This window comes from Amblyomma mixtum, chromosome 3, assembly GCF_055824585.1.
Source record: "Amblyomma mixtum isolate Tamu chromosome 3, ASM5582458v1, whole genome shotgun sequence".
Lineage (NCBI taxonomy): Eukaryota > Metazoa > Arthropoda > Arachnida > Ixodida > Ixodidae > Amblyomma > Amblyomma mixtum.
In genome coordinates, this window is record NC_143014.1 from 29,960,287 (window position 1) to 29,981,862 (window position 21,576).

The 21,576-nt window shown below is 51.8% G+C and overlaps 1 protein-coding gene across 4 annotated transcripts in view; it reads right to left on the bottom strand.

Moving 5' to 3' along the window:
• The window catches only part of Ae2 (anion exchange protein Ae2), a 198,781-nt gene that overhangs the window by 115,130 nt on the left and 62,075 nt on the right, over positions 1–21,576 (bottom strand). Inside the window, exons 1-2 of one of the 4 annotated variants that reach the window (XM_089578514.1) lie at positions 15,723–15,798; positions 10,704–10,772 (exon numbers count right to left, since the gene is read on the bottom strand). The exons of 1 other annotated variant lie outside the window; for it this stretch is intronic. The gene's annotated coding sequence lies outside the window, so the exon portion shown is untranslated. Of the gene's footprint in view, positions 1–10,703; positions 10,773–15,327; positions 15,417–15,722; positions 15,799–21,576 lie in introns of those variants that run through there. 2 more of the 4 variants (XM_089578509.1, XM_089578508.1) reach the window with 2 other exon arrangements.

Consider the following 21,576-nt stretch of genomic DNA (forward strand, 5'->3'; position numbering starts at 1 on the left):
TGCAACCGTACGTCGCAAAGCTCTCTGGGTGGTGTCATTCGCGGATGATGTCGAAGTGCTCAACACCTGAAATAAACTCAGTTCGCAAACTGCAACCAAACGTCTACGTCTTCCGTCTACGACATGCAAACTCGGCCAACCTCATCGCCTTGCAGCGAGAGGATACGAACGTTTGCGGTCTGGTGCGCAGTCAATACGCAAACACTCAAACTAGAAGGAAAGAGCTTTAATACAGTTACAAACATTACGCGTAAACAATGCACCCGATGCATTGCTACAACAATGCTACAAGACATAGGCTACAAGACATACTTTACCTTTGGGCGGATAAACTTCCTGAATCACCACGTCCAACGTATTTCGCTGAGCTCAACTTCGCCCTCAAGAAACAACTAATTATACGCTACATGCGTTCGGCAGCCCACATCAAATGGAACAGACACTCCCAGATATTTTAAACTACGCACATTTGGCAAATAATCATTTTATATCTTATACCGAACAGAACATTTGTTTTCGCGAAAACGTAGTTTCTGAGTAACCGATTTCCATGTTGCACTTTTGGCACCAGAAATGATTTCGTACTTCACAACACAGCCCGAAATTAGGAACGACGAACTGTCCATCGTTGCTGCAGCCATCCGCTCACGTGACGGAAACGGGCGCGACGGCCGTCAGACGGCAAAAAGTTCTGCACAAGGCTAAGGTACAGCCAGCCAAACCTTCAGCTGGCGTGCTCGAAGGTCGCTTTTTCTCCGCTCCTGTGCTTTACGACGAAGCAAACTTGCGGAAAGCTCAATATTAAGCACGGGATTAGTGAGCCTGTGCTTTGATTTCATATTTTCGCAAGTTTGCTCCGTCACAAGCTGCAGGAGCACGGGAAACGTGGCTGTCACGCAAGCCAGCTAAAGATTTGGCCAGCTGCACCTCGATGCGTGCACCGAGGCTGACACACAGTTACAGTCCCCGTGGTGCGTCCGTGGGCTACGTCTCTACAGTCTTTTTTCCAGAGGTATACTCTCGCAGACGTCCCATTTTTCTCTCGAAGCCGGCCCATTGCGGGATTTGTTTGCTTGATGCGACGCAAAAGAAGCGACAAGAAGATAGCACGCAATTGAATGAGGAAGTGTTTTCAGAGAGATCATTTAACGTTCAGTACAGCCACAGCAGAGTTGTCCGAAGTTTATACGCACCGAGAACTAAGAAAAGCACTCTGCAAAACGAACACAGCGGGCAGCAGCGAACTAACAGTGAAAACGAACGGCAAAGCTCCGAAAATCTGCAGCTGCACTCAGGAGGCTCTGGCGTCTCTATACAACGGTGCTGTAGAGGTTCTTAATTTGTTTTTTTTTTCTCCTGCGAGAAACATCGTTGCCACAAACGCTTTATCAGCTGCGATCGCGAGCCGCAAGGAACCTCTGTCAGGCAAACCGACACTGGGCACTGCACTCCTTCACGCCAACGCCCGTTCGAGTAAAACCTTGGGTTGTTTTTACGAGCCGCATCTCTCATGGCCTCTGAACTGCCTGCCCAAGTTGACGTCGTGAAAAGATGAGCCGAGAATTCCTGACATCCCTGCAAAGGCAAAGCAACGGACGAAATATGCAAACTTGAAGGAGAAGCGCAGCAAGCTGCCACAGGACAATTTGAAAGATCTGCATAGTTTGTAAAGCAAACCCCTTGGGCTCCAACGCCCTAAGCATTGGAGGGGCGAAGACGAGAGTTCATCTCAACTTCAAGAGAGTGCTGGCCATGCATATTAAACTAGCCGCACAGCGTGTCCCTGAAGCAAAATCCTTTGAGGTCCTTTACTTTTGCCAGAGGGTGTACTCTGGCTTTAACTGCTACAAGAGTACTACACGTACTAATGTGCCACATAGCTGCAAGATTCTTCCAGACGCACTGACTGCTTATTGCAAGCGGCGTCTTGAAGGCCGCTGACAAGAACTGGTCTGGCCACAGAGTGAAATATGAGAGAGGGGTCGCAAGCGCCAACGGCACTGCGGGCGCATTCCTCGTCTGCCGTCATTCTTGCATGACGAAGGCGGCAGGCGCGCCGAAATGGCAGCAGAAGAGAATAGTTGCCCGCCAGCGGGCGAAACGGTGCAAGCAAGACGCGGCACATGCTGCAAGGAACCAAATGATAGGATGGTGCTATCGACTCATAACCAGAATTTTATAAGGGGAGTGCGCACACACAAAGAAGTGGCCTCGGCAAGAGCAGTGCGGCCAAACCGCCAGACCATATAATTCGTCCAATGTGCGATGCTTCGTCCACCAGCACAGCTTCCGATGCTTCGGAGAAAGCGCAACCGACGTTTCGAAGCACAAAAGAGGCGCCGTCACACAGGGTCGCTCCTTCTGTGGCAAAATCTCAATGCGCAAGCGCTCGCTGTGCCCTCCGCTGGAGCGCAGCCGGCCAAGAGGCCGTGACCGCTCTCGGGCGAAGCAGCAGAACGAACCCCCCCCCCCCCCCCCCTCCACCCCCTCTTGCTCCCTCGTTACCGAAAAACATTGACCATGTCACGCTCCACAGGCCGAAAGGAACTAGCTGCGATGTAAGCGCGAAACGTGTAGCCGCAAGTTAAAAGTAAATTAGGCGCCAAAAACGATCCACTGTCAAGGACGCTGATGCCCTCGGCGCAACCGACGGAATGTCCGCCAGGCCACAACAGCGATCCACACGGAAATAATCCATTTCCTCTGGGCAGTCGCCGCTCACGCGGGGAATCAATCACGCCAAGCTTCGATCCCATGGAGCGCTACGCGGACAGTGCATTTGCGACCGGACACGGGCGAACTGTTTGCACTAGGCCTCGCGATGGAAAGGCCGAAGACCAACAACAAAGATCCAACGTCGACGTGCGTCCTTGACGTCCATCCAGCTTTGCGAAGCGAAAAAAAAAAAAAGAACAGAGGGAGGAATGTTTTTTCCCCCCATGCATTTTATGGCGGCGTCCTTTCAAAGCGACAGCAAGCGTGCTCGGAAACGCAATGCGCCCCTCGAACGAAACGCGCAGCTTGTTGCACACACAGCACACGCCGACATGCTAATCCTCCGCATCCACATTCCGATAAATTACGGCGAGCAATGAAATCTCGAGCGTCTTAAAAGCAGCGCTGTCGAAGAAACGCGTGCCTTACTGCCGCGCAAATGAAGGAGAGAGAGAGAGAGGGACGCTCAATTAAAAAGGATGACTTAAGTCGCGCATTAGTCAAGCACGGACGACTTAACGAATTCTGGGGGACGCCGCCTCTCCCCGGATAGTGCGGCCATCGCTTCGCTGCAACCATCTTCGCGATGAAAAGGTGAGGACCGTACCTGCAGAGACGTTAACTCAGAAAGAAAGAGACAGCGGAGCTAATCGTGCGGGAAAACCCCCGGCATTTAAAGGTGCCCGGCTGCTCAGCATGTGACGGTCAGCTCCACTCAGGCGGTGCGCAAAAAAAAGAAAAAAAGAAACTGCTGGCGGCGCGACTGACTAATGGCTTCTGAAGCTGCTTTCGGGCGTAAAAGTCTCAAGATTTTTGCGAAGCCAGCAGCGTCAAGCGTCGTAAAACAGAGGAGTCATTAATAAACATTTTTAGTTGGGGCGCACGCAGCGATCCTACGGGTAACGAATGCGCATGCGCAGAATGCTACGTGTCTCGCCGCGTATTGCGTGTGTACGCACGCTACAAACCATAGCGCGCGCTACGGGCACGTTACGGGATGGGTTAGCAAGAAGACGGCGCGCTGCTCGCCCGCTTCAGAACAAATACATGGCCCAATTACATGCCGCCCTGCATCATTATACGCGATAGCTCGCTGTAAATGATGTCGTTCGCCTTTATTTCGCCCACTCTCGCTCACACGTAAAGGTATAAATTATAAGCAACAACTAGCTCTTATTTTTCAGATAATTTGACCATTTTCAAGCTCTTAGGCCTCACTATATGCAGTTCATGGTGATGATGATGATGTGGAATACCCTTTGTGCTCATGCAACTCAGCGTTGATGTGCTTTGTCGCCTTGTCACTAGACAGCGCCACCCACTATGTACTACACGTGCGCTTGAGGAACGCAACGGCACGGCAAACTAAAGAGTGTCATGTCTGCGCCGTTCACAGCGCACGCAACGCCGTGAGCTCAGCACATACGCCGAACTAAAAGTGCCTACTGAGCCAACTAAGAAAATCGCGAGAGCGCGAGCCGATGGAAGCATGCGAATCACACACGCCGCTGTGTAGAACGCTTTATTCACGTCCGCCGGGTGGCACTGTGGGCCCTTTCAGAAAAAATAGCGTTGCGCGAACGACTGAATGCTCTGAGAAGAAAAATAAGCGTTCTGGTCATCCGCGTGTGCAATCCGCGAGCCAAACTTTGTCGTCGGAAATTTCGCTGAACCTAAAATTAAATCGTCACCCACAGCCGCCACAACTAAGCAGCGGGACGAATGTATCGGCTATCACTCTAGCCTAAAGTTACAAATCTTTGATCGCAACCAGGCGCCATGTGACAGTTAAAAGTTCACTATTAGTATTGTTAACCAGCTTACAAGTTAACATGATTTCGCCTCTTTTCTGAAGCACGCGAACACCGGTATTATAATGTCGCAGAAGCCGCCTCAGCAGCTCAAAAAGCCTATTTTCTAAACACTGGTTCACCTTCGCTGAAACAGCGTGTGTATACCGGGTGTCCCAGCTAAATGTAACCAAACTTTTAAAAAAGACGAAGTGTCCTAGTCCAGTGAAACCAACTGAGGGTTGTTCATAGTCGCGTGGCCTAGTCTTGAGTATTTTTTCGCTCTTCAAAGTTCAGTAATTAGTTAAGTTTAATTAGCTAACTTTTTAATTATTCACTTCAAGAAGAAAGTGTCAATGAAAAAGTTTTAGATCGCCTCGAAAAACCGCTAGTAGTGCTGTTTCCGTCAAGTTACGATTTACGTAGCTTCATTTATTGGCCTTAAAAGAAAGTTGTCACGTGACCAGCTGCTCGCTCACTTCTCTGCCCCAATGTGCACCCAAACTCTAATCGAAGAGAAGAGTTCAGAAAAAACTGATTTTATTCTTTAAGGCGCTTCTTGGGACGTTGAAGTGCCACAGTTGTCATGCGGCAGCTTTTTCTTATTGTGCGGGTTGTGGTTAAAGGCCGGTAAAAAAACTACTTTACGTAAATACTACTTTGCTGCAAATGTCCCAGTAAGCTGTTTCTCAAAGCGATCTACAACTTTTCCATTTACACTTTGTTCCTCAAGTCAATAATTAAAAAGCTAGTTAATTAAGCTTAACTAATTATTCAACCTTGAGGAACGAAAAAATACTGCAGACTAGGTCACGCGACTCTAAACAACCCTCATTTGGTTTCAGACGGCTAGGACACCCCGTGTCTTTTGAAAAGCTTGGTTACATAGGTGTCCCAGCTAAATGTGAGCAAGCTTTCAAAACACGCAATGTCCTGGCCGCGTGAAACCAACTGAGGGTTGTTCAGAGTTGCGTGACAATCTGCAGTATTTTTTCGTTCTTCAAAGTTCATTAGTTCAGCCTAATTACCTTTTTAATGATTGAATTGATGAACAAAGTGTGAATGGAAAAGTTGTAGATCGCTTTGAAAAATAGATGACTAAAACGTTTGCACCGAGGTACCGCTTACGTTATTTTTTTTTACTGGCGTTAAACAATAACTGGCACAATAATAATAATAAAAAAAAACTTCCACGTGACAACGGTGCCGCTTCAACGTCCGAAAACGCGTCTTGGAGAACAAAATCCGTTTTTTTTTCTGAAGTGCTCTCCACGAATGGGGCAGAGATACGAGGCAGAAACTGGTCAGGTGAGAGCTTTCAAGGCCAATACATAAAACTACGTAAATCGTACCTTGATGGAAGCAGCACTGCTAGCCGTTTTTCGAGACGATGTACAACTCTTCTATTGACACTTTGTTCCTCAAGTCGATAATTAAAAAGTTAGCAAATTAGGCTTAACCAATTGACTTTGAAGAACTAAAAATATTGCAGACTAGGTAGGCCATGCGACTCTGAACAACCAACAGTTGGTTTCTCTGGGGCAAGGACACTGTATATATATATATATATATATATATATATTTCAAAAGCTTGGTTACATTCAGCTGGGACACCCGGGTATGTGTGTATACGCATGTATGCATGTGTGCACGCGTGTACGTATGCATGCATGTATGAATGAATGTGTATGTATGTGTGCGTGCATGCGTGTGAGTGCGGAGCAGCGGTAGCTCACGTTAGCAGCGGTGAGCACTGCAGTAACCGCAGCGCGGGCGGGACAGAGAAGGTCACGTGGCGCGCGCGCGCTTTTTGAATTGCGCGAGAAGTGGTCAGAAACTGCTGAGGCGCAGTACCGATGGTAACCACGTTTTCGAACTTCCAACAGCTGTTATGGCTATTAGTCAGGCGCCACGTTGCATTCAGGCACCCGACTCTAACAGTTGAAAACTTAACTACAAGAAATTAGTTCCCCAGCTTACTAGTTAACATAATTCAGCGATTTTAAAAATAGGGTTCCGATTTTAAAATAGGGTGTTTGAGTACACAAGGCGTCCTACGATGGTGCAAAGGTTATCGTGGCTGAGGGACACGTACTGCTCCGAAAATGGCTTCGAATCGGCTGCTATTTCATTTTTCCATCAGAGTACACACTCATTCAGCGCAAGAGCCAATGACATTAGCACATTAGCAATGGCTTTGAACATGACTTTCACAGGCAAGGCTCTGGACCAAAACTTGCATCGCGCTCGAAAACAATAACCTGCGCTTTGCACTCCCTTCCGGAAGCTCCCCACCCCTCTGTCTGCCAGAACATCGCGCGTGCCGATGCGATGTGCATCCCCCACGGCGCGATTGGGCCACACACACACAAAAAAAAAAGAACGAGTCAAAACGGGGCGAGGGAACTAAGAACCGAAAGAGCTAACAAAGCGAAAAGCCCAGGTACCAACACTGGAGCATCCGCGCCGCAACAGTAGCGGTAACAGAAGCGTCTCGATTCAGCGAAGCACAACCGGAACAGCCACAACCAGATAGCTAGTACAGCGGATTGTGTTACCAGCGGCGTCGTCGCCCCGACTAGGCGTTTTCGGCGTTACTATACACCGCTCTCGGCAGCCGACAGCAACGCACACGTGCAGCACAGAGAACCGCCGCTGATGGCCGCGAGCCCATCAAAAAACGAACGTTCTGGGCCGTACAAACACGCCGCTTCACATCCTGCATGCGCTCCGCCCATTTCACGCCTTTTTCAAAACGCACGAGTTTTTCAGGCAAGTTTCTGTGAGATCTGTAGCAAAGGAAGGGCTTTACAGGCTCTCGAAACGGCGCTCTCGAAACGGCGTTCTTGAACGAAAAAAAAAAAAAAAATCGGCAGAGAGGCTCAAGACTGCTTACGTGTACGAGAAAACATTACTGTCCCTTGGTGCATTGTTTACGCGTAATGTTTGCGCACGCATTAAGGCCCACCTGCAAGGGCAGAAAAACCTGCGAATAACGCGAGAACGTCGCCCGGCGATGCGAACATCGCGAAAACCGGTACCGGTACGATATATACCGCTGCGCCGCGCTTTTTTTTCTGCGCGATTTTGTCTGCTATTTTCATGTATTCTGCAGGCGCTTCTCTACTGTAAGCAATGAGAGTGTCGCTGCGACGGCTACACACAGCGCTTAGCCAGCCTGACTCGATGGCGGCACGCTCCGCCGGCGTTCGCTTCTTCCTCGCATGGAGGATCGCGGCAGCGCACCACGCAGGATTTTTCGCCGCGAGAATTTCGCAGTGATACATAGTTCGCCCCTTGGAGGTCCGCCTTTGAAGTCCTTTCCTACAAGTTTGTGTTTCCGTACTGGTTGCGCACCAGACCGCAAACGCTCGGACCCTCTCGCTGCACGGCGATGAGGTTGGCCGAGATTGCGTGTCGTGGACGCAAGACGTAGACGTCTGGTTGTTCCGAACACCCACAAAGACACACACCATCTGGAACGCTGTACAAGTGGTTGCATCACAAGTTTTACACGGAAGCCTGGGGAGGCACGCAATTAAAGTTGCATATGCCGTCGGTTCGAGTCCCTGTCGCAAGATAGCCTTCAACTTGGCTAGCACATGTAAGCTATATGCAACGAGAAATCGTATATGACACCAGCCGGAACGCTGTACGACAAACGGTTGCGTCGAAATTGTAGTACAAATGTCCGGAAAACTGGCGCTACATGAATGTCGGCGAATGGGGAGTATACATGGTCTGTTCTGAAAGTAGTAGGACTAATTTTTTTAAACAAAATTTATTCAAGAGAATAGTACCAACGATTACAATTTTTCATGGTAGCACCCTTCCGCACCTACACGCTGCTGCCTATGAGTTTCACAGTTTTCGTACGCCTCCAGGAACGCCTGGACCGGAATGCTGTTTAGCTCCCTCGTCACGGCCTGTTGAACCACCTCTACCGATCCATGATGTTTCCCCTCGAGCGTCGATTTTATTCTCTGGAATAGAAAAAAGTCTGGCGGGGCCAAGTCGAGGCTGTAGGGGGCTGAGGCAGCGTCGCCGCCTTGTGCAAAAAATCGGGGTCCTCATTCACATGATGAAGATCCTACCGCTATGCCTTTTCCTCCTCTGACAACACTCCCGGCACCAACTTCGCGCACGCTTTCCTCATGGATAAGTTTTCTGTCACGATCTCAAAAACTTGGGTTTGAGGAATGCTCAAGTCATCAGCAATCATTCTGATACTCATTCTACGATCACTGTTAAGTAAATGTTTCACTCGCTACACATTTCCGTTGGTCTTGCTGGCCGAAGGGCGTCTGGAGCGGTCGTCTTCCTCTAGTCTTTCCTTACCTTCTCGGAAAAGCTTGTGCCACTCAAAAAACACCTGTTCTACCATGGAAGTGTCACCGTAGGCCTCCTTAATCATGTTGTGAGTCTCTTTGCCCGTTTTACCAAGATTTACTCAAAATTTGATCGCGTATCGCCGATCCAGTAAACGCTCAACGATTCTGCGTGACGAGACGTTTCGACAGGGGTTAACAGTACAAGCGACCTCCTCTCTTCAACGGCCGAGAGCCGACTGCCGATTTTCCCCAGCATTCCCAATATACCCCTTCAACGATACTGCACGCGCAGACCACCTCTCGTCCGCTCGTTCGCCCAGGAAAAAACCAGTCCTACTACTTTCAGAACAGACCCTGTATCTAGACGAACGAAATGTACAGGATTGTCTGAAGTGGCGGTGCCCGGCTTGCTGTGTGCTTCACATGGCCGCTTGACGCACGCACGCACGCACGCACGCACGCACGCACGCACGCACGCACGCACGCACGCACGCACGCACGCACGCACGCACGCACGCACGCACGCACGCACGCACGCACGCACGCACGCACGCACGCACGCACGCAATGGGGCTAGTAATACTTTCGCGTTAAAAGAAGAGTGATGAAAAGCGGTGATGTAGGGGGAAAAAGAGCAAGGGAGACGGGGCGGATAGCACACGGATTGGAACGGTGGGCTATAGTTGTCGAGAAAGGCCAGAAGAGGAGGGGCTTGGTGGCCGCGAGGCGACACAAGGAACTGGGCGGTCAAGACGGGTAAAACGAGCACAGGTGAGCGAATATCTCCGACGCAAAAAAAAAAAAAAGAGAGTTAATCTCCCCTCTAAAAATGCATCACTCACCGAAAGCGCCGTGTTACGTCCACACAGCCAGCACATAGAAAACTAAGCGGAAAAGAAACATGTAAACATCTAAACTGCCCCAAAATTCCGAGTGGCAAATATTGCATCGAACAACGAACAACACGGCGAGCGAGCTGCATCAAGTAGGTGCACTATTAACGCCGCTGGATCAGGGTCGAGGGAGAAGCACTGCACCAACGTATACGCTGGTGCTGCGCTGTGTGTGTCCTTGTAGCTGTAGACGCCGATTCAACGAAACCAGGTGGCAGGTAAAAAAAAATATACATCACGCGGACAAGCATGCATTTGCCGAGAGACAGATAAACTAACTGGCAACGTTGTGCTACGATTGTCATCGCCGCTCCAAAACGAAACTAGTGGCGACCCGTTCGCTGCTTCGTCAAGCCCGGCAGGAAGGAAAAGAGACAGTGTCGGGCGGTCTCGACTTACACTCGGAGCGTTGACAACGAGGTGACCACCGCGGGGGGCCCGCAGCATCGCTCACGAGTCGGCTTAGCCGAGGCGTTTGGTGGAGAGAGAGCGTGTCACGAGCAGCTCCTGTCAGCTGATTTGTGCGCTGCCTTGAGCTACTCCGAGGCTACATCCCCGTACGGGCAACGACAAAGTTTCGCTGTGCACAGGAGAAAATGGAGGACGAGGGAGCGCTTGCTGCAGAGTGACGCAAATTGCCCAGGCAAAAATGCCAGCGCACGGTCCCGTGCGAGCTCGAAGACCCGACTTCTCGCAAGCGACCACGAAACAAAAACGGCGGAACAGCAAGCGCAGTCAATGAGCCCGGGAGCGAATGCATATTTTGCTCGAGGAAAGAGCAGCGGTCAGACTATTTGCTCGAACAGTGCACTGCGTTCGCCCACGGGGCACGATTCGGCAGACAAACGCGCGCCGAAAGCCATCGTGTTTACCCCGGCATAGTGCATGCTCTCCGTTACTGCGTCGCTCGCGCTGACATCGCGCGCGACGCGAAGAAAAAAAAAAAAGAAAGCTCTAGAAACATTCCTCCCTACCTGTTGCGAAAGTGTCCCAGCTGCTCCGTTGTTGCTCTGCCGTTCCAGGTTCACGCGACGAGTCGGCGGCTGCGGGAGGAGAAAATACAGCTCCTGGTTACACAAGGACAACGATCCTGTCGCGCTGCACGCACGAGGGCGCAAACTTTTCTTCGGGACATGCTTAGTTGCGCCACACTTTCAGCGCGCAACGCTCACGAAAGAGAAGAAAAAAGCACCTTCGCGAGATCAAAAATCCGGCGCAATAAAAGGATGACTCAAAAGACAAAAAGCCGCGTGACATTTGGCCAAACAAGTCGTTTCCGCTGGGAAGAAGGAATTTAAAAAACACCCACGAGAGGGGAAAGAACAACTTGGCGGGGAGAGGGAGCACAAGCCGTCCGCCGGGGGGCTCAGGCACGCGCCAATGGGGGGGAAGCCATATCGCGCGACGCGAACTGGTCCCCAGAGTGGAAAGCGCGCGCAGCGGAGCGCGAGCAGCGCGGTGCGCAATATCTCGCCGCTGGCGCACCAGATATTGCCGAAGCTGCCGCGGCCGGCCATGTGCGCATACCAGGAAAAGAGGCGCGAGCGACAGGAGGCAGAGGCCCGCCGGCAGCGGCACTCCCGGCCTTGCGTCGGGTTTTCCCGTAAACAGTATTTGCAGCGCGCGCGCATTCTATAGCCGGTTGCTTCGGAGCGCCTCGACAGACGAGCAGAACAGCGCGATTAAACAACAGTCGCAGCATGCGAAGCACTCCACCAGTGCACTGCGCTCTCGTCACCGCGTGGCACAGTTCCGTTACGCGCAGTGCACGCAGAAAAACGACGGCTAAAGCAACGACCATACATTCGAGTATTCAGTCGTTTCCCGTTAATGTTGTTGACGAAGCTGGCAATGGCTTGTGACAGAGCGTTCGCGCTGGCCCGCGGCCATTAGATCATCCCAGTGCCATCAGTCATCTCGTCTCATCCTTCGGCTGGCCGTCACGTAACAATATGGACGACAAAAATTATGGACAATTATGGCAGGCCAGCAGGGTACCATTTTACCACTTCCCAGGCAAGAAGAATGAAAGGCCCTCAAGAAACCGGCCCTCCACTGCCTGAGGAGAAAAGGGAGTTGCACGGAACCGGAGTCAGTAAGCAAAATGCTTGCGGTGAAGTCGTAGCCTATCGCGCAGGCAGGCCCGACGCTCTCATGAAACGGAGCAGTGCATGGTAGGCGAGAGGCACGAAAAGCAAAGCAGCAAGGCGTGGATCACAGCCGTCCGAAGAGTCCAAGAATTTTCTTTGCAGTGGTATTAATCATAAGCTGTCATAGCCCACGACCGACTCGCTCTCAGCTATTGAGTTTATCGGGCACGCAAGACGATGCAGGTATGTTCAAATTAATATGATAGTACCGCAAAGGTTGATAGAATGGAGTTTGTTTTGCTGCATTTCGATAATACTAACCGTCCAAAAACGCAATAGGGAGAACGACACGCTTTGAGCGCAGTGTGTGTGTGTGTGCGTCGTTTCTCCCTTTCTGTGATTCGTGTTTTCCGAAATGGCATTTGGACGGCAGCTTTCGCTTCGGTTGTAGCTAGCGCGAGCTGATCATGATAGCGCCGCTACACGACTGCCAGTTTTACCTTGACCGTCCGCCACGATACGCGGCCGTATACGTACGGGTGGCCGCTTTTGAAGGACAGCTTAATCATAATGGTAAGTAAGCCGGCAACCTGATATCACTTCTGTTCAGCAAAGCGTTTACTGAAGCTACTTTTTTTTTGAAGTGTTAACGCAGCGCTTTGGTTTAAAGCTCTATTTAGCTCTATTACTTTATTCTGCTATTATGTTTATACATTGTTGGTGACAGCATTCGGAAGGCACTTTGATAACTTTTCATCAATCACATTTAAAGTGGACGCTGAATGGCGTAGTCAAAGCACGGCGTCTTTGCTCTAGCAATGAATAATGTTCCTTGTGCACTGGTTTCTTTTTTTTTTGTTTTGCTCTGATTAATGTTGACATGTTTTGCTTTACAAAATAGAGAAAATACGGCTGAGCCCTTGACCCGCACTCCAAACGGTACATTGCAGCAACAGCGTCGGAATCAAGAAACGAAACGTGTATTTTCTTGCAAGCACTGCCTTGCAAGGAAGCGACCCAGCCGACCCTGCTCAAACTTAATGAATTTCGCGCCAGAGAGGGCTCTGATTAGTCGCTTCCGAGGCGCCGCCTGACCGAAGTTGGGGTCCTTATACAGCTCCAGCCCTGCGCTACGGAGCGCCTGAACGCGCAGGAGTATAAAGACCACATCATTCAAGGGACGCTCAGATAGCTACACTATGAGGCGCCACGAGGTAGTGGAGGGATTCGGATTCATTTTGACCAAGTAAGGTTTTTACCGACAGAGGCTAAATGGAAAGACGCCTGTGTTTCGGTGCGAACTTCTACACACAGGCGTTTCTCTTCTATTGTGACCGGAACTAAGACTGAGTTTAATGGAGCAAAACATGGGTCGCGTTGCACACACTTCCAATCTCCAATCTTCCAGCAACAAGGACTTGTGGGGCGCAGTAAAGCGACGAGAGGACAGGGCGGCCGAGTTTCAATGAAACGTGTGCGCCATCGATACATATAACACAGCACCGTGAAGTTGAAAGCGTGTTATTAAATATAGAAACACATAAGCCTGGCTGAATCGAAGCCTACTGCAATCCAAGTATTGCAGAGTATCAAAAGAGCCCCGTCCGAGACAATTGCGAGACAAGTCCAAATTAACACGCAATTAGCGCGAAACAAAGGAAAGGCGACTCTACCTGCGCTACAGAACGGGAGCATGGGACGGAGCGAAGACAAACTGGCTACCCAGATTGCTTGCTATGAAAGGAAGACGCCTCAAACCAGGTGTACCGTATTTGGTCGCATTATATAGGCATTTTTTCACCATTTGTGATAATCTGGGGGATGCACTAATTACGCGGGGTAAAACATTTAGAAGAATCGCACTTTTTTACAGCCAAAATAGGGGGTGTGTTCATTACGCGAGTAAATACTGCACTCAGTCTTCACCTGTCTTAGCCTTCGCTGGCGCAGTCATGAGTTCCAAGGAGCGGTTTGGGAGAGAACCTGCGTCTGGCGCAAAGGCGAGGAAGGCAGAAACAATGAACAGACGGAACTAACGATTTCACCCGCTCAGCTCGTCCCATCAGCGACGCCGGAAAGAAGGAGGTAATGCGGCGGCCCCGCGCTGGACGAGCCACACGCGGAGCCGATGGGCGGTCGACGCACCGAAACGCGAGCACCCTGCGGGGCAGGCCGAAAGCGCGGCTTCCAGGTCGATGCGCCCCCAGTGGCATCAACCCTTCCCTCACGTGGCCGGCTTGTCCCTAATGGCCCTCCGAAGCGGGCCGGTTGCGCAATCGGCAGCGCCGGGACGAACGCGAAACGACGCCCGCCGACCTTCGGCGCGGTCACGCTGCCAACAGCAGCCCGCCTCGAAAAAACAGCGGCGCCGTGAGAAAGCCGTTTGGAGAGAGAAACCCCTGCAACCCTTTCGGCCTTGACACTGTGCCGCGGGTGGACTGAAGGACTCACACGGAGGAGGAGGGCTGCAGCGCCAGCGGGCCTTTCCAGGATGGAATTCCACGCTAAGCACTCCAGACGACCAATAATCTCCGAAAAGTGTGCAAACACGAACAAATCCAGAAACACGGATCTCGGAAAACGATCGCCAGCCCTGTTCACGCCGCATATGAAACGACAACTACACGTCCGCGATGGTGATGACGCCAGCTTCGCTGCGGAAGGTCGATAACGAATTCTAGCATACTGAGATGGAGCGTATTTGCTGTGAAATCGCAACCACCGACGACGTACACGCTACGGCGTTCTAAAAAACACCAAAGAGACACCCAACAGCGCGTACGCAGTGTCGACAACAAAAAACTGACATGACCATTAAGATTCTGGCCCGCGGCAGATATACTGATCCTTCGCGGAGTCAGAGCTGCTCCGATTGCAGATTGGAACACGCTTAAGTTAGGCGTTCGGTCTATCCAAATAGAAGCGGTCAGGTATGTACACACTGTTTCACCGCGACAAGGAGACGCAATAAAGGGTGGAATAATCTTGTGAACTGCGCGCACAGACGAAGAGGAAAAGCGTTCCCTCCCGATGCGGCTCTTCGCAAAAGTGCGACCAGCCAGTCGGCATTTGAACGCGACAGCGTTAAAGGTCTCGCTCAGCGGAACTCGGCACTGATTGGTCGAGAGGGTAGTTACGTACAAAAGGGATGATGTGGTCAATCGGAATCGGTCGGGAGCCGGGCACACTACCTCTGCACCTCTGAAGAACGTTCGCTCAGAGTGGGATAAATGGAGGCCTTGTACGAGCATCTCACGCCGCACATTAGGCGAATTGCATGACAGGAACACTTAGTTAATCAGGGTTAATAATTAGCATTACCAATCAGTATGGACGATTAAGTGTAATAAAGCAGTATGTGATGGCAACAAACGTGTCGATGTATGCGCAAGGGTGCGCCAGGGGATCGGCTAGGCCAGCGCTGGCGAATCCGGCGTACGGTGCCGACATCACTGAGCACACGGCACGTGCGGACAGCGAAAGAGGGAGGCGAGAGGGGGCGACTTACCGTGCGGCGGCGCTAATCAGCTAGCAGCACACAGGGGCCTACAGTCCGCACGGCGAGAGGAAGCGCGCACATAAGGCCCGACTTGGCGATCGGCTGTCGCCGGGAGGAGGAGCCAAGCACTGGAAAGGACGCCGTGTTTACGTGCTGCGCGCCGGTAATAAATCTCCGCTCCATCTCGGCGAGCCAGAGCGCGCGTATAAGTTCGCCCTTGCCCCGGATAACAAGGCGCCCAACGGGGCCATTATGGGCCGCCGAGAAAAACAGGCAACCACGGCGACGCCAGCGGCAGCAGACAGATCCGAAGGGGCTAATCCTCCCGGCATTCCCGCCGGCGTCTGCACGCCACGCAAACAGGGGAGCTGCGCCTTGTTTGGACCTAATCAATCCGCACTCACCGCGACTGTGGTACACCGGCGAAGAAGCGGCCTCGCATTTCGCTCCTCAACGAGCTCGGATGGTACCTGGGCAGCACAGCGAGGTATCCCGAAGGGCCGAGGCACACGCGCACGAGAAAGAGCGAGGCAAGATCCCGGGGGCTTCGATCGCCGACAGAGAACTGTCGAGCCAACGCAGGAAAGGAGAAACGACAGTGGAGAGAAGCCGAACGACGTCGGAGCAAATGACTACCCTGCTGCGGCACAAGGACTCCCGAGCGCCGGCTCCCGCCTTATTAACACTGCCGGCGCACGCCTATTACCCGCAAGGGGAACTATACTATTGCAAGGTCAACTAATGCTTCAATAATAAAGACACGCGGCGACAAGTCATAGCTGGCGTTGCAGGTGTTCATTCCGCAACAGCGCAATGCTGGCCTAATGCTCGAATGCCTGCCGCATCGGCAACCGGTGTTTTTCCAACGAACATAAAAAAGAAGGCGTGACCCGTTTTACGACCACACGGTAGCAACTTTCAACTTGAAACACGATGCGATACGGCAAGCCAGACTTCCTCGTTCGTTAGAGCCACTCATTTTCGGTTCATACAATGAGCTATGGAGGCCGGCGACAGGTGTTTCAGTGCATCTCCGATGACCGAGTTTTCCCTCTAAGCCAAGCCATTTGAGAGATTTACGCAGACGACTGCGTTTTACATCATGTGATTAATTATTCTAATGATCATTACGGCCTCAAATAATCTTTTGCTGGGTTCTGAAATTGGTGCAACACCTCGCAAATAAACATTAACCTTAATAAAACCGTCCTGACGTTTTTCTGTAGCAAATATTCCCTCTCCGTTTTTAGTTACTCTTTCAATGGTCGTGCCGTAGATAGGGTTTCAGAGTCAGGTATCTTGATGTCATTTTTACGCACAACATGTCATGGTCTAATCACAATGATTACATATGTAGAAAAGCACTAAACAAATTAGCCCTAAGCTAAGTACAAGCAGTTGGAGATGAATAAGTTAGAAGAAATCCAGAAAAAGGCTGTGCGGTTCATGCCAACGTTATGATCATGAGTTTTCATCGTCTCCTACACTTCCTTCCTTCAGCCTAACGCCGGTTTCTACACGCCGCCGCATCGAATCACTGAACTTCGCGCATTGCATCGTCAATTCTTCGGTTAGCTTCTCAAACAACAATTTCATTAGCTTCGAGCCGGAACCATCGACGAGAAGACATCACGACTAGAACTGATGCTCTACTACGTACGCACTCGTTAAAAGAAAATAAAAGGTATAGCCGGAAGTACTGCCGCCAGATAATGCTACATGAGCACCGATGGAAAGTCAAGCTGCCACATAACGTGCAGGAAGCGACGCCGTTCCCCTTCGGCGCTTTCTTTTTAGCTTCAACAAAGCGAACGACCTGCGCGCTTAGAAAGAACGAAATTGAGTACGGAAAACTAGACGTGGGATAACGGAGAAGCCAACGAAAGCAATGAGTCACTTAATCCACCCAGAGCGCTCATCACGAGAGAGGGCATCTTCGTCAGAAGAAGAAGAAGACTGAAGAGAGACGGCCGCAGAAGGCAGCCGGCTCTAAGAAGCCGTAAACTGGCAGCACGCCTTTCGTCAGCGCGACCCGGGTGAAACGGAGCAGCCGTTATCGCCGCCAGCTTCGGATTCTCCGCAGGACTCGGGAGCTCGCGGGGCTGCCCAACTGCAGGAGGAGCCCAACGCGCGCGAGTAGTGCAGCTCAGCCGCGCAATGTCCCCTCGGAAACGGTGCTGAGCATCAGTCTCTGAGCAGCAATTTTCCCAGCGCGTCCCCGTCACTAGGGCTATTTCGGTGCTCCCCGTTCAGACAGGCCACGGGTAGAGGGGCGGACGACATAAGGAGCCTGCAGTTACACACGGGTCCTTTATTTCCCGAATCACACAGTAGCTCATTACGTTAGGTGGCTCTCAAACATTATCCCCCTACTCATGCGCGACCACTTTCTGTCAAGCATAGCTTAGCTAGATCTCTAGACCGATTTCACCAGCAGAAGTCCCGTACAAAACCCTTTACCTTCGTCAAAAAATAAACCAAGCCTTCTGTGTAATCAGGAAGATACTGAAGATACAGAATGAATTAAGCAAAGCTTAAACGCAAGGGCCACTGCGTGCCTTCTTCACAGAACGTCACCTATCCTCCAAACAGAACAAAAAAAGAACAACAAAAATTGGCTGAGGCTTAGCTTGGTTAAGCCCGGTAACTGCGAAAGCAAGTTCCCCTGGCTGCGCCTAGGTTGGCTGGTGGTGTGTCTTGGTGGTGCTCTTAGTAAGAGTCATGTTATCAAAGTTAGCCATTCGCTACACCCGAATCTTCTTCAGAGTTTGTACGTAGTCGCCGAGCTGCATATTGAGCGCGTCGTCTCGAAAGTCGTCCTTCACGTTCTTCTGTCTCCGTAGCTCGTTGTTTCTTCCTGGTTTCACACTGGCGAGCCGCCTTCTCCTTAAGCTTGGCAGTAGACGGCATCGTACACGGTACGACAGATCCACCGTTGGTAGCTACTGCCGCTCCACACTGACGGCGCGAGCTGAGGCCATGGTTTTTAACAGCTGGTGTGACGTCACTCCGGCTGTAGCTCCCCTAGCGGAGGAGCGCGAGGCTCACCGCTGTTGGTAGCTACCGCCGCTCCACACTGACGGCGCGAGCTGGGGCCCCGGTTTTTCGCAGCTGGTGTGACGTCACAACAGAGGTCAAGCTAAAGGTCAATGGTAACTACCGCCGCGCCACGCTGAAGGCACAAACCGCTAGCAGTATTGCTTTCGCAATAAAACGAAAACTGCTGCTACCCTAGATTACCTCCCATGAACCCGCCTCGTCGGAAATACCCCGATCGACAAAAGCCAACCACGAATTGTGGTGCACGATAAACGTATCGGCAAATCGGTGATACTAAAAATAAGTTGCACATAGGCAACGTACACCCGATCAAAAAGGCCCAATGAACAATATCCAAGGGAAAGCGGGGTCGAAAAAGGGGTGCAAAAGCAAACATGCGAAATGCGGAACTTTGATAAATATAGAGCACACGCGCGCAAAGCCGCTGCCTGCATGACAGTGTCTGCCATTCCGACAGCGAGGAATTCCTGAGCACGTTCTCGAATCACCACCGCCATCGCCTCGTCGGCAGGCCCTATCCTGCGACACCGAACGCCAATCACATCAATCCCGTTTTCGCAATGAAAATAAAGGCCTAAGCCGTAGACGTCTGTCGCCCACGCTGGCGACCTGATACGTTGCGAGCGAACACAAGGCCTCACGGACGACAGGAAGAAAAGATGAACGCGGATCCTAATGAACAAGAGAACAAGGCCGAAGTGGGCGTCAGAGATCCGGCTAAAGCCGGTCGCAACCGGGCAGTTTCGGTTTCCTCGGGCCAGACAATAAAACGAAAAAAAAAAAGGACGGCCCGTCTGCGGCACAAACAGTGCGTCGCCGAAAGTAGTAGCCGCACAAAAACATCTTCCCCGCCGCGAAACGACGAAATCCCGTCTGCGCGCAATCGATCGAGGGACCAATTACATACGCGACAGCGCTAGCACATAACAGCTCCACGCGCACACAAGGTGTCCCGGGCGAAGGCCTTGGGAAGGCCTACCGCGAAAAGAAAAATGAACTTCCCTTAATTTATTTTGAATCTCCTCCGCGCTCGAAAAGGTCTGACATTTTAAGAATAAAAAAAAAATGGCGCGGCGCCAGCGAGTCTACCCTCTCCCACCGTCCGCAGAGGCGCTGCAGCGGTAGCGGAGCTCTCGGAGCGGGATGCGGACGCCGCCGCACAGCAGACAGGGCGCGCACGAGGGAGGGGGGGGGGGGGGGGGGGGGGGAGAGTAACTGGCCATCGCGCGACCGCAAAACCGTCAGCTCCAATCAAGGCGCATAGATCGAGAGCAGAGTGCCTTCCACCCCGCCGCCCCGCGCAAAGTGGTCCTCGCGCATCTCGTCGATTAGCCGCGGGTTGCCTCCCCTATACGAGCCAGCCAAGGACGTGGACTATACGGCGATGACGGGATCTACGCGACGGGGCCACGCGCGACGCACACACTGGCTCATTGTTCCTCCGAGATGGATTAACGAGCTGTGGGCGCACGTGTTGGGCCAGCGAGAGAGAGAAAAGAGCGGGCATCTACACTCCCCTGTCTGTCGGACGGACATTCAATCTCCGGAATGGAGAGGTGGGGGAATTTTTCTGGGATCCATTCCAATTAGTGCGGTACAATCGGCCAATGCTCGAGAGAAAAGAATTTAACAGTGTGAAGACGAGTTGCTGGCTAAAGGAAGCAGACAGTGACTGGTTTGAAGGGCAACTTACTCGAATATTTTTTTTCTGCCAGAAAACGTCGACTCATGGACTTCAGTGAATGATGACATCTACACAGATACTACTCAATGTACTGGCTCTTAAACACATTTCGAAGTTACTTAATAGGGGCAAGAAGACAAACGCTGTCTCCGTTGTACCTCGCCCAGTAATCGAAACGGTGCTAAAGAGATGAGCTGCATGTCAGCCCCACGGAGCCACGCACGGGTTCAGGGCGTTTTGCGCAAGTGCCCGTCAAAGAAGCTAATCTGGGCGGATCACGGGCCGGAAATTTAGAAAAAAAAAGCACCAAAAAAGAAAAAAAAAAAGAAGGCACCGATCATTCCACAGAGCTCCGATACAGGCGCAAGAAAGATAACGTTGCGCAATAAAAACAAGTCGACGGACACCGTAGACGTAGAGGAAAGAGATTCCCGGCCGACTGAAAAACGAAGCGAGGAAGGTCGGCAGCAGATACCCGGTGTTTTCTGTCCGCGGCGCCTGTTTGGTTCGCCACTCGAAAAGGCCCCCAAGTTAGAATGCTGGGCACACGCAGCCGAAGCTCGCCTTGTGCACAAGCGATGAAATGCCACGCTATTATTCTCTTGGCGCTATCGAACGACAGATGGAATCACGCGCTGTGGAAGAGAGTTGTGCAAGCTGCTTGCCAATACCGGCGACGCTTCGCGAAGAACGAAGGCACGCGGCGCGGCCAGTACCGGAACTGGTCGTCCGAAGCCAATGGGCGGCTTTTAAATGAATAAATTTATTAAACGTGCATCAGGACAAGGAGAGCGTGCTGTTTTCATCCCCACCTGGTCCACCAGCGCAGGGGCATCACTGAAACAGCCGTCCAGAGGGCCATGATGGGGAGGAGAGAAGAATGGAGGGGCAGGATTTGGCATGCCCATTTGCATGCACTGCGAGCAAGCAGGGGGCTTCCGTTCAAAGGCTTCTGCCTTGCGCAAGTCTGCGGCACGCTCAAGTCGCGCCGGTGCCTGCCGCCGGACGTGGTCACGAAAGGTCCATTGGCGACGCACGCGAAAGCATGCAGCCACCCGCCTCAATAACAAGCCCCTTTCTGCCGGGTGAAAGGGATATCAAGCCGCGGCGATCGCAAATGGCGCTAGACAAATATTTAGCCCCGCAGCGAAACGAAAAGGCGGCAACCTCACTTAACCGTTGTTGGTGATCAAGCTAGCAGTTTCACAAGAAGTGTAATGATGATGGTGATGTATTTTTATGCCGCAAGGGCATCTGCGGCCAAAGAGCGCCATGGCACAAGGTTGTTTCTTGTACTCAACGTGGGGTAAAAGACCCATTTCCCCCAAGCATTTCACCCTAAATGAGCCGAGCACCAGGCCAGGGGAAGCTTGCACCCACTGTATCACCGGTGGGTACCCGGCGGCACTGGGGATCGAACCCCGTACCTCCCGCATGCGAGGCGGATGCTCAAACGACTTGGCCACCGCTGCGGTCTTTCCATATAGCAGTGAAGAAGGGAAAGCGTAATTTCT